At 41.4% G+C, this 13484-nt stretch overlaps 1 pseudogene; it reads right to left on the bottom strand.

Moving 5' to 3' along the window:
- Nucleotides 1–3628: 3628 nt before the first annotated feature.
- Nucleotides 3629–5041, bottom strand: LOC118846912 (annotated as a pseudogene).
- Nucleotides 5042–13484: the final 8443 nt, after the last annotated feature.

Raw genomic sequence — 13484 nt, forward strand, 5'->3', positions numbered from 1 at the left:
AAAGTTCCTTACTCTCCCAGTCTTAATATATGACATGTTTTTATCAAAGGCTGAGTATATGCAAGGTTCTTTGCTGGGCGTGAGAAATAAAAAGATAAAAATAGAACAATCTTTTCCCTCAAGGAGCTTGCATTCTACAATTGCTTGGGTCTTTGCAAAGTTCTGTCCCTTCTGTCTCTACAATAGCATAAATAGCTCTTGCTACTGGAAAATCCTCCAAACAAAACTTGTAGAAACCCAAGTGGTGACAATCCAAGCCTCTTGGCTGAGCAATTCTTGGGACCTTCCTGTCACTGCCCCATGTCCTTCCCTCTTGACTGATTTCTGTTCTGAGAACTCAAATCTAATGAAGACTACTACTATCTTTAGATAAAACTTTTAAACAGAAGGCCCTAATGTTCCATCCTTCTTCTTTGTGACTTCCTAGACCATAATTCCTTTCCACGATCACTACTCCCCTATGTGTGTTGTTTTGTCTAAGGACATATTTTGGTCTTATCTTTATATCTCTACAGCCTAGCATACATTTATACTTATATATATTACAAGTAATAGCTTAATACTTTTCTTTGATTTATTGATTCATTCAATGACTCGTTTAATTCCCTAATCTTTTTATAGCTCCTGAATCTATCCCTGCCAAGGTATTCTTCCTGCCACTCCATCTCCCTCTCCAAGTTCAGGCCTTCATAGCATCTTTCCTGGATCATACCAGTCCTTTCTAACTAATCTTACTACACTTTTAGTCTCTAGTCTTGTTCTACTCCTGTCCCCTCTTGGATATCACTGCCAGATGAATCATTCTTCAGCACAGTTCTGATCTCATCCTTTCTTTTATCAAAAATCTTCATTAGATCCCCATTTCCTAGCATTCGAAGCTCAATATCTTCAGGGCTCCAATATTTTCCACCCCCGTTTCATACAATTTCCTTTCAAGTATGCACTTTCCTGAAAAATTGGACTATGCAGGCTTGCCCATATTTGTCTTGTCATTTCTACCCTCCATTCACTTGCTCATACCATCTGAGATGCATGGAATGGTCCCATCTACTGATCTTGAAATCCTTTCCTTGCTTCAAGACCTAGCTCATGTATTGCTTCCTTTCCCCATCCTTCCTTCATTGATTCCCCCAGCTGGTATTATAATTCCTGCCTAAGATCTCTTGGAGCATTTTGTTCTTAACTACCTCCCTTTTTCCTGTAGCATATTCGATTCTATATTAGGTTTATTGGTGTAAACATCTTGTTTCCCCTGCTTGTTGTCAGATTCATAGAGATTGTTCCTTTTAAAACAAGAGAAACTCATCAACCTCAGCATCTAGTATAGTAACTGGTACATGAAGAATCTAGAACTTTGTTGGTCTGGGCACTCCCTTCCCCAAGTTTGCAAGCAAAGCTGCTTTTGATAGAATTCATCACACTGCCGCAAAGCTGGTGATGAGCCTATATTGCATATAGAAGGTACATGCAGCACTTTTTTTTAACTTACAGCCTTGGAAGGGCTCTTTGAGGCCCTCCACTCCAAGCTCCTACCCCAGGTTATGTCTATTCTATAGAAACTTCAAATAAGTGGACATACAAGCTTTACTTGAGCACCTCTAGATTAAAGAAGCTAACCATCCTCTTTAATGTTTGTACCCTTCTTCTGTTTATTACCTGCAGCTTATATCATATGTATCTCATTGATTCATAATTCTTTGCATGTTGTCCTTTCGTATTAGACTGTGAGCTCCTTAAGGTCAAGTACTATGTTTTTTCTTTGAATCCCCAGAGCTTGCCCAGTGCCTGGCACATAATAGGCACTTACAAATGCTTGATGAGTAACTCATGGGGCAGCCTTTTATATTGCTAAACAGCTCTAGTTATTGGGATGGAGTGAGGTGGTTGGTCATTGAGAGGAAACCTTTCTTTCTATATCTCTCACTCATTCTTCATGGTTCTGACTTCTGAAGGCTCAGGGAATAATTGCACACTTGTTTTACATAATGCTCCCTCAAAGATTTGAAGCCAATCATCATGCCCTCTTTTACTTTTCCAGGGGAAATATCCCTATTTTTTTTTCCAATCATTCCTCACAGGACATGCTTTGGAATCTTGTTTGCCTACATCTGAATGTGTTTCAATTTATCAATGTATGGTACCCAGAGCTGGACACAACACTTCAGAGGTAGTCTGACCAAAAAAGTGTAGGGATAGATCATTATCTTTCTTACTATGGATACTGCATTTCCATTAATGTGGCCCAAGTCTTGAATCCATTCATTTTAGCAAACATCTACTAATGTGATGAATGAAAGCCTCTGAGAGATAGTTTCCAGGTAATTAGTAATCAACTTATTAATTAGGCTACCCTATAATCAATAAATTAATGATTAGCCATTTCTCTCTGTACCCAAAGATGCCAAAGAAGATTCTGAAATGCCTTAAATCAGATATATACCTTCTGAAAGAGAACTGCCCTGGCAAGTAAAACTCAATCCTGATTGATGGATTTTTAATGAGGAGGTGGGCTAAATGAACTCAGCTTGATCATAAGTCTCCAGGCATCTGAGTAGAGGAAGTCATTTCCATCGGGTCCTCTCTGGCTGTTTTTCATCTTCATGAGCTGAGTATCCCTAAACTCTAATAAAGGGGATTAAAGACCGGGGTTCCTCCCCCAGGCAAAGTCCCACCCACACTGGATTCTGTTTATACTCTAAACAGAAATTAGGTTTCCCAGTTGGGTGGAATCTTGCCCAACCTAGTAAACAAGCATGTGCCTTGGGGGCTAGGAGTAATCTCGTCACTCAGCTGTGACCTTCAGAGATTTAACTGACCTTTTCAAGAGTCAGATCTTAACCAAAAAATAAGGGAAAAGATGGATCACAAGTTCATAATTATTGACATTAATAATTATTATATTAATAACAAGCTATTAACATAATAGTATAAAATTAATGTCTCTTACTAAGCATGTTTCATGGACCAGATGCCAGAGCTTCTGCCAAGTACCATGATACAAGGACAAAAGCTAAACATTCTTTGCCTTCAAGGAACTTTTATTACACCTGAAGAAGATGAAACATATGCAAAATAAGTAAATTAAATACAAAGCAATTTCCTTGTTATTAATATTTAATACTTTACTGAACAACCTTGCTATTTACTAATGAGCTCATGAAGCTCACATACCCTCTTACGAAATCTTTATCCTCTAAAATGATCAACTTATACCCCAGTAGCAATTCTGTTCATTTTTTTTCATGTTAAATGATTGAACTTACTATACTTAAATATTTCCATTTTTGTAAGCCACCTAAAAGCCACCCATTTCACATTTGGGTGGCCTTCAATATTCAACTAGTAAAATGTAGAGTGTTTCTACATCCAGTCCTTTAACCAGTGCTAACACTTAGTGAGTGGAAAAGATTGACATTTCAATAACAATTCACATGTAGTTATTTTTTTCCCCAATAAGCTTAGCAAACACAATTCTACTGATGTGAATTTACTTATACATTGGAAATAATAACGTGTCATTATCCAGAACTTTTTTTTTTTATTGGTCATGGTTTATTTGTCATGGAGCCTATCCAGCCAAACCCGAAAATGTATGTTGAAAAGTTTTTCATCCTTTTGAAGGATCTGTTTAAAGCTTGCTAAATTTCCGAAACTGAGCAACTAAATTTACAACGTGCTCAGAAGCTTTGATATTCTTGGCTTCTAGTCTGCAGCAGTTTCCTCTAAGATATATCGATGATTGACCATCATCCCACAGGATGAAGTAATGCCTTTGAGGCTCAAATCTGCTAACCAATTGATTGGCCACATCACTGCTCCATTCTGCAGATGAAAGTTTGCCACTGAGTTGAGGGCATAACCATGATGCTTCTCTCCATGTAAGTACCAACCCCAGAATCTCATCAAAGGGGATTCTAACACCTTGACCAGTATTTCTGATTTCACCCATTCATTGCTAGTTAAAAAGAATCTTCAAAGTTTCAATAATGGGGCCACCTGTGATATCTGAGATTTCATTATATTTAGATCAGTAAAAAGTTCATTCCTCCTAAATGAGAGCTTAGTGTTGGAAGATACCATTTGATGAATCCAGGAATAGGTAACAGACTAGAAAAAGTTTCAAGGTGAGGATATTCCCTCTGCGGCTCTTAACAACTCATTTTATAAGGAAATTTCCTGATTCAGCATCTTGCTGGGTGACATTGATAGAACAGACAATTGCAGTGATAATTTTGTTTTGGTCTTCCGTATCTGGAGGAGAAAACTTTTTCACTGTTGCCTGGGTATTGTTGGAAATCTTATTGGCCAATGAGACGTGCAAAACTTATCAGCGGTTCCCAGGGTGTTGAATGGTGAGGGGGAAAATAGCATCTTCGGTATGACCTAACCCTTCTGCTTCATGCCCATCCAGTTTTTGACAGGATGCACACCCTCATCCTCACTCACAAAGTGAGTGCCAGGTAACCAGCTCCAGTTTTTAAAATCTGAGCGCAAGTTCTTCAGCACTCCATTCATTTCCTAGGTCAAATCCAGACTTTGCTTCTTCCTAACTGTGTGGACTTGGGCAAATAAAAATCTCCGTGGCATCAGTTTTCCAGACGCACAATCCGCTCCCTGGCCGTCTTCAGGTCCTGGGTCTTGAGCACGTCTGAGCGCAGCTGAACCAGGAAGCTCACTCCGCCCGCAAGCTTGCCGATGTCCTGGAAGAGGCCACGGTAGCGCGGCACGAGCGCGTATCTGAGCGTGGAGGAGCGCGTGGAGGCGCGCGTCGGGCTCCCGCTGTGGGAGGCGAGGGCAGCAAAGACATCCATGGCCCTGGCCCCGGGGGCCCCAAGCCCGCGCTCTGCTCCGTCACCTGCCGTGGTCCACGCCGAATCCCCGCGCCAGGCGGCTTAGCAGCTCCGCCCGCTGCCTCGCGCCCTCCAGGCCTCCCTAGAAACGCACGAAGTCAACGCACTTGAGACTAGGCCGAGGCTAGCGTCTTCTCTCGGAGCTCGTAGACCAGGGCCTGAGGCACAGTGAAGCTTCGCAATTCAAACATTGCCCACCCCAGGATCGGAAGAGGAGCAGAGCGTCAGAGCTGACAAGCAGGGCCCCAGGAGCCGGGGGAAAGCTGTTCAATACAAAGTTATTTCAAGAGTGAGAGAGTTAATAATTGGAGATATAAGCAAAGAGGAGTGTTTAACAGTTGGCACCGAAATCAAAGGAGGAAAGGAAGTCTACAGGGCAGAGGTGAGGAGGAAGGTATTTCAAACATTGGGGATCACTTATGCCAAGGTATGGGCCCGGGAGAGGGAACACAGTGTAAGGGGCACAGCCTGCAGACCTACTTGATTAGAATGGAGAAAGTCTAAGACATTAAATGCCAGGCTAAAGAAATTGTACTTTATCCTAGGAGCAAGAAGGAGCCTTTGGCAGTCATTGCTCACAATACAGAGGTCATTTGGAATTTACAGGAACCAAAAGCCTGAAAATTCAGGGTGAGGTAGAGACAAGGTTTTGGTCTTATTGCTCCGGAAGCCTGAAGGTTCAGCTCCATGGAGAAATCATGGCAAATACTGATGTCACCAAGAAGTCCCTCATCCCTAGCAGATGTGATGAAAATTATAGATTCTAAGGGAACTGCTTCATTGGGAGGAGGTATGTTTGGGCAATCCAGTGTTCCCACCCTGCCCAGAGTGTATACAGTTGATGAAAAATGGAAATGTCTTGAATTCCACATTCTTATGTGCTTTCAAGGTCACTTCTGGTTATAAATCTGTCATCATATGATCATTACTCAACTGGTGTCATTCCATGCAGATTTTCTGTACCATCCAGATGGAATCAAGGATATTCTAGCAGAGGATTCATTTGGTTGTTCTCCCACTCAGAGGTCTGAATAAGCTGTCCTTTGGCACAGAGACCTTTAGTGGAAACTGAATTGGAGGAAGAGGATGGTTGGATGAGAACACCAAAGAAACAGAGAACCTCTCTACTTATAGAGAACTTAGTGAGTGGTTTAGTCGCTAGTGTCTACACAAAGAGAGCTAGTCCATTGGGGGAGGGGAGAGGAGGGGAAATTGTTATGTATACCAAGTTTGTCCTGATGCTACCATAGTGTAAGAGTTGTACGGTAGAAGGAGCACAGAATTGGCACTTCTGCTGTCTAATCTAGCCTTCTGTACTGAGTAGTACAGCATAGCATAGCAACTGACCCTGTCAATGTGTAATTGGATGAAAGTCACTAATTTCTCAGGTCTTTGATTCTTTCATCTATAAAATGAAGGTGCTGGACTAGATGACCTCTAAAGTCCTTTCCAACTCTAAATATATCACCCTTTGCTCATGGAATCACAGATTTTTAGAGTCAAAAGGGACCTAAGTCATCAAGTTCAATCCCCAAATCAAAAGGGATACCCACTGCAACATACCTGACAAGTGATCATCAGTCTCTTTCTATTCTTGAAGACCTCCAATGAGAAGGAACCTATGACTTTCTGGAGCAATCCATTCCATTTGCATGGGGACTTCTAATTGTTAGGAAATTGTCCTTGACTTCTCACTTCAACTTGCCTCTTTGACCGTTCCACACATTCTTATTTGTTCTGCCATTTTGGGTTAAATAGACAGAATCTGATTTCCTTTCCATGTGACAGTCTAGCTAGCACGTCTACAAGACTGCAGATACCCACTAAAGAGAAAGCTCAAAGCGAACCAGTGATTGAACCATCCATCAAAGACACACAGAGTCATGATATAGTGGTGAGGGGGGTGGAGGAGTCTTCAGTTATCTACGTAGCTGCTTGAATTTTCTCCCTGACACAAGCAGATCAGCTAGTAACTTCGTGATTTGCGTAGTGATAATTTTATCTTCCAAATGGGAAGGAACCAATGGGCGTATTCTGAATCTGATTCTCTTTGACAAGAAACAACTGGTAAGGCTGGGAGGCATGGAGGGAAGTGCCCACTCCTTTCTAGAGTTTGTCGTACAGAAGAGTAGGAAGTCTTGTCTTAATCTGATGTGGACCCTGGATTTGTTGGAAGGGAGATTTCAATAATTTCAGAGTTAAAATTGGTATAGGCTCTCATAGAATAAAATGTTTCAGAGGGAGTAAGCTCAGGAGAGATGCTAAAGAAAGAAATTCTAAGGACACAGAGGAAAAAAATCCAGTCAGGAGGGAAGATGAGCTTTATCTAAAGAGACTAGACTATTCACCAAATCTATTAATTTTTTTAAAAATTCTTTAGAGTATGAAAGCAAGGCCAAATAACGAAAGATCTAGATAAGTGTAAGTAAATATTACAGGAATGCTAAAGCTCAGTGAAGACTGGTGAAGGAATCTAAGGACAACAAAATGGACTTTATTCCACATTGGAAAAAAGAGGAGGATCAAAGAAATGATAGAACATTTTCTTGAGGTAGATGAGATGATGATAACAGACAATGGAGAGAAAATAAAGAAGCTCAGTTGGTATTTTATTATTTCTGGTTTTTCTTCTGCAAAGGAAAATGACCTTTTTATGAGATATGACAGAACAAAGGTAGCTAACAGGGAGTCAACACCCATGATGAGAAGGACATACATATTAGAGTGTCCCGTTGCCCGTGATGAGTTCATGTTCCCTGTCCTCGGTCAACATCATCCTTAGGTCCTGAAGGAATGACAGATTTGATTGCTGAGCCATCATCAATGGTATTGAAAGACTGTGAAAGAACAGTGAGATACCACAAGCCTGGAGAAGAAAAAATATTGCTCTCAATTTTTAAAAATTTAATTTGTTTGTTACATTTTAAGTTCTGAACAGTCTCCCTCCTGTCTTCTTCATCCTGCACTAGAGAAGGACACTATTTGACAAAGATGTAGATGCACACACACTATACACATATACACACACTGTATACACACACACACACACACACACACATATAAGGCCATACAGTGCATACTTCTATTTAAAATACTTTCTCTGGAGATGGATAGCATATTCCTTCATAGGTCATTTGTAATTGATTTGAGTACTTACAATACTCAGAATAATTTAGTCATTCACAGTTATTCTTTGAACAATATTACTGTTACTGTATACAACATTCTCTTGGTTCTGCTTGCTTCACTCTTCATTATTTCATGCAAGTCTTTCCATGTTTTTCTAAATCAACCAACTCATCATTTCTTACAGCACAATAGTATTCCATCACAATCATGTACCACGACTTGTTTTGCCATTCCCCAATTGATGGGCATCCCCTCAGTTTCCAGTTCTTTGACACCATAAAGAGAGCTGCTATAAATATATTATACCAATTTTTTTTCCAAAGGAAACTAAAACCCAGTAAGCTTGACTTTGGTTCCTGGTATAATTCTAGAACAGATCATGAAAGAGTTGATTGATGAACATCTGGAATGGGAAATTGTGATTCCAATGAAACCTACATGGCTTCATCAAGATCAGGTCATGCCAGATAAACAAATTTTCCATTTTTTTAACGAGATCGAGAAACTCATAGATGAGAAGAATTTCAGGGTAAAATTTCCCTTGATCTTTTCAATGGCTCTGATAAAGCATCTCTTACTCTCCTTGTAAAGAAGATGGCATGACATCAATTAGATAGGAATGTAATCAGATAGATTAAGAACTGATAAGATGATTGCTTTGATGTCATTGGGGTAGGAGGTCTCCATTAGAGTAACACTCTGTGCTTGGTCCTGTGCCACTTCATATTTTTTCAGAGATGTGGATGAAGTGAAGATTGCATGCTTATCAGATTTGTAGATGCCACAAGGTTGAGAAGGATGGCTAGTATGATAGACATCAGGGTCAGGATCCAAAAGGATCCTGACATGCTAGACTATTGGACTGAATCTAATAGATAGAATTTGATTCTATTCTCTTTCATCATTTTCAGTCATGTCTGACTCTTTATGACCCCATTTGGGGTTTTCTTGGCAAAGCTACAGGAGTGGTTTGCCTTCTCCAGCTTATTTTTACAGAGGAGGATTGGAGACAAAAAGGACTAAGTGACTTGCCCAAGGTCACACAGTAAGTATCTGAAGTTGGATTTTGAACGCTAATCCTCCAGATTCTATGGCCAGCCCTCTATCCACCGCACAACTTAGCTGCCATGGAATTTGATAGGGATAAATACGAAGTCTTGCACATGGTTACCAAAAAAAAAAAAACCACCTTCACATGTATGAAATGGTAGTGACATAGACAAATAGTAGGTGTTCTGAAAGGGATCTGGATGTTTGGGTGGGCTACAAACTCAATATGAATCAGTAAGTGTGACATAGTCTAAAAAAAAACAATGAATGAAATCTTGGACTACATTAAAGGGTCAAAGCTTCCAGGAAGCGATAATCCCACTGTACTCTGCCCTTTTCAGACTTCATCTGGAATGTGGTGTTTAGTTTTGGATAATATGGTTTAAGAAGGTTATTGCTAATCTGGAAAATGGGGAGAGAAGGGTAACCAGGATAGTGAAAGTTTATGAAATACAGGACTGCTTTGAGGATCTGGGCAAGTTTAGCATGGAGAAAAGAAGACTAAGGGGAGACATTATAGCTGATTTCCAAAAGCTTAAGTATGGTGGAGAGGAGGGTTTAGGTTTGTTCTCTTTGGCCCAGTGGGGAGAACCAGCAACACAAGAAAGTTGCAAGGAGGCAACTATAGGTCTGATGTAAAGAAAACCTCTGTAACAATGAAATCCGTCCCAAATTAGAACGAGCTCTCCCAAGAGAGGGTAGATTCCTCTGCCTTGGAGGTCTTCAGGCAGAAGTTAGAGACCATTTAATGGATACATCATGGTGGGGCTTCTTTTCATGCATGGGTTGGTCTGTTGTAGTCTGTGATTCTCTAACTCCTCAAACCAAAGCTCTTTCAATGTCAGAGCAGTGTGTTTCCTATCACTTTTTAAATGTCTTTTACTTCTAGGTCATTCACTAATAAACCTTAGGTAGTCCAGTGCTACTAGCTAGGACAAGCAATGGGTTGGATTCAGTCAATCCTGTGACAAAGGAATGTGGCTTCAATCATGGCAGGGACTCCTGGCTGAATTACTCACAGGCAAACAGCTACCCCAGTGAGGCTTACAAAAGAGGGAGGTTCTGGAAACGAGGGTGAGTGCGGCAAGTCATTTTTAGAATTGCAGGAGAATTATGTTGTGTTGAGGAGATAATTGTGATCTCAGAGTCCAGGACTGTCCCTACTTCCTCTGGGTAGGATTCCCCAGCCCTATAAAGGGGCTCTTGCTGACACCACAGCCATCTACTGACCACTTGACTCTTCATTTGTGTTGGAGCATTTGGTGAGTCTGAAATTCTTCAGGGCTAATCTTGGATCTGGGATTTCTTTTGGAGGCTGAAAGTCAGTAGAGGCAGTTTGGTGGAACAGAGAGAACCCTAGCCTGGGAATCAAAAGTCCTGGGTTCTGGGTTCTGGTCCCTTTGCCTCTTTTAATGTTAGTTCCTTCTGTAAAAGAAGAGTAGTGGACTGTTGGTGAATCTGAAGATCCTTTCTGCTTACACATTGTACTGTGCTATGAAATAGTACAAGTTGATAATTTCATATTAAATACCTAAGATCTCATCATGGTCACTTTTGAATTTTCTTAATTGCCACTAAAATGACCAATACTGCTTAAAATGCCATTGTTGAAAATGATAAGACCTGAATATGAATCTTAGATCTGTTACTCAGCTAGATGGCCTTGGTCAAGTCACTCTTCTCCTTAACATCAGTTTTTCATCTGTCAGATGAAGAGCTTATACTAGATAATCTCTAAAGTCTCTCTTAGCTCTGACATCAGAGTAGTCCAAACTCCTTATTTTCTTTTTGACCTCTTAAGATTCTTTCTAAAATTGAAAGTCTATGGTATTTAGTATAGGGGCAGCCAGAATGGCTGGAATCAGAGTTAACAGACCTAGGTTCAGTCCTGGCTTAGGTGTACTAACACCGTGAACTCTGGACCTCAGTTTTCTCACTTGTAAAAAAGAAGGAGTTAGACGAGATGACTTCTAAGATTCCTCTAAGCTCTGTGATCAAGTGAGAATCATGTGTTTAATTGTCAGAGTGCTGGAAGTCAGGGAGGGGTTTTTGAAGGGTGTTAGGGCTAGGCTGTTTTGATTGGCTTTCAGGTAGGTGGTCTTTGAGTCCACTTTGTACAGGAAAATAAAAGAGCCAGAGGAGAGGTCTTAAGAAGGGCCTTGAACTAAAGGATGCCGTGAAACATGTTGGAACCTTCCTTGTTCCATCCTTCTGTAGAGGAATCCAATTGTTGGACAGCACAAGAGGCTACCATGTTGATGGAGGTGCTCCTCCAACATGGCAGCCTCTTGCATTGTCTCTGTGTAGCTTCTGGTACATCTCCCCCCAAGGCTTTAATCAAGGCCCAGTAGTTATGGTGAAGGTGGTGATATTGGTGAAGTGAATTTATCTCAAGATTATTCAAAATTTCAGTGATTTTAGTCCTTTTGCTTCAAGCTTTTACTCATACTCACAGATCATTCATAAAACCACAGCTCATCTGCATTTATTTACAGTGTTAGAGCTGTGAATAAGTTTGCAGATCACTTGTTCCAGCCCATTTATTTTTCAGATGACACAGACCCAGACAAACTTTTCCTTCTAAGGTTACCTTCCATTAACTTTCCATGTTTCTCATAAGAGTCTGTTTGCCTCCCTCATTAGAATGTGAGCTCCTCGAGGGCATGGGCAGTGATTTTTGCCTTTCTTTGTATCCCTAGTGCTTAACTGCTCCGTACACAAAAATAGTAATTGCTTACTCAATACTTGCTGATTGATCCATTGGCCCAGATTTGTGTCTTCTAACTTCCAAACCATTGTTTCTTCCTTTATACCTAGTCTAACACCTTCATTTTGTAGGTGGAGAAATAGACATCCAGATACTTAGAGTTACACAGGGGTCCCATAGCCCCTTGTTATGAGGTACATGTTGCCATCATGGACCCAGGGTTCCTAAAGTGTTTAGAAAATGAACTGAAGAAAGAGAATTAGCTCTAGAAACCAATTAGTAGATAAGTAAAGTAGAAATTAGGGGAAACCTGGCATCAGGGCAATGATAATTTTTAAAAATCTTTCACATATCCACAATATCCTTGATCTGAAGACTCCCTCCACCCTCTCCGTGCCTCAGACTATGTTTTTATGAGTTGCTATGGATTCCACAATCTATCACCTGCTGATGAAGCTAATTTTAACTTAGCATTAAATCGTGTATTGCCTGTTCTGAATTGGAATTCTTTCCAGCTAGGAAGGGCCTGGTAGAGCTTGTCCTTCACTCTCTTAAGCTCTGAGACTCCCAGGTCACTTTTCCATTGTGATGAGATGTTGGAAGAATGAGTGGAAGAATTATAGCAACAGCTCATATTGATAATATTGATATGAGCTTTCCTCATATAATAGAGTAGGTGTTCAAACAGAAAATTCTGCTTTGGTCTGTTTTAGAGATGGGAAAAGGGGGCACTTCAGTGGCACAATAATAGAGCATCAGGCCTGGAGTCAGGAAGGTTGGGCAAGTCACTTCACCCTGTTTGCCTCAGTTTCCTCATCTGTCAAATGGGCTGGAGAAGGAAATGGCAAACCACTCCAGGAACTTTGCCAGGAAAACCCCAAATGGGGTCACAGAGAGTCAGACACAACTGAAAAAACTGAACAACAAAAGAAATGAGAAAAAGGTTTCAGAGAAATAATTTGCATAAGGACATAGAGCTAATGAATGTTTCACCCAGAATTCTTCACCCAGAAGTCAGCTTCTCTCACTCCCAGGCCACTGGTCATTTTGTTACCCCTAAATCTAGCCCAAGAGACTTCTAAGATCATGACCTTGCTCATTAGGAAGTTTCAGGCCTTCCTAATCTTGGAATTTCCTGTCTGCAAACAGTATCTTATGTTTCTTTCAGATACACGGAGATTCAGAAAAGATGTCTTACCAGAATCAACAGCAATGCAAACAGCCTTGCCAGCTACCTCCCAACTGGCTACAGTTTTGCCAGCCCAAGTGTCCAGAGCCGTGCCTTCCCAAATGCTCAAAGCCATGCCTTCTGAGGCATGAACCATGCCCTCCTAGGTGCCCAGAGCCATGCCTTCCCAAATGCTCAGAGCCATGCCTTCTGAGGCATGAACCATGCCCTCCTAGGTGCCCAGAGCCATGCCTTCCCAAATGCTCAGAGCCATGCCTTCTGAGGCATGAACCATGCCCTCCTAGGTGCCCAGAGCCATGCCCTCCTAGGTTCCTAGAGCCATGCCCTCCTAGGTGCCCTGAACCATGCCCTCCTAGGTGCCCTGAACCATGCCCTCTTAGATGCCTAGAGCCATGCCCTCCTAGGTGCCTAGAGCCATGCCCTCCCAGGTGCCCTGAACTATGCCCTCCTAGGTGCCCAGAACCATTATGCCCTCCTAGGTGCCCTGAACCATGCCCTCCTAGGTGCCCTGAATCATGCCCTCTTAGGTGCCCAGAGCCACGTCCTCCTAGGTGCTCTG

The sequence above is a fragment of the Trichosurus vulpecula genome, chromosome 4, assembly GCF_011100635.1.
Source record: "Trichosurus vulpecula isolate mTriVul1 chromosome 4, mTriVul1.pri, whole genome shotgun sequence".
NCBI lineage: Eukaryota > Metazoa > Chordata > Mammalia > Diprotodontia > Phalangeridae > Trichosurus > Trichosurus vulpecula.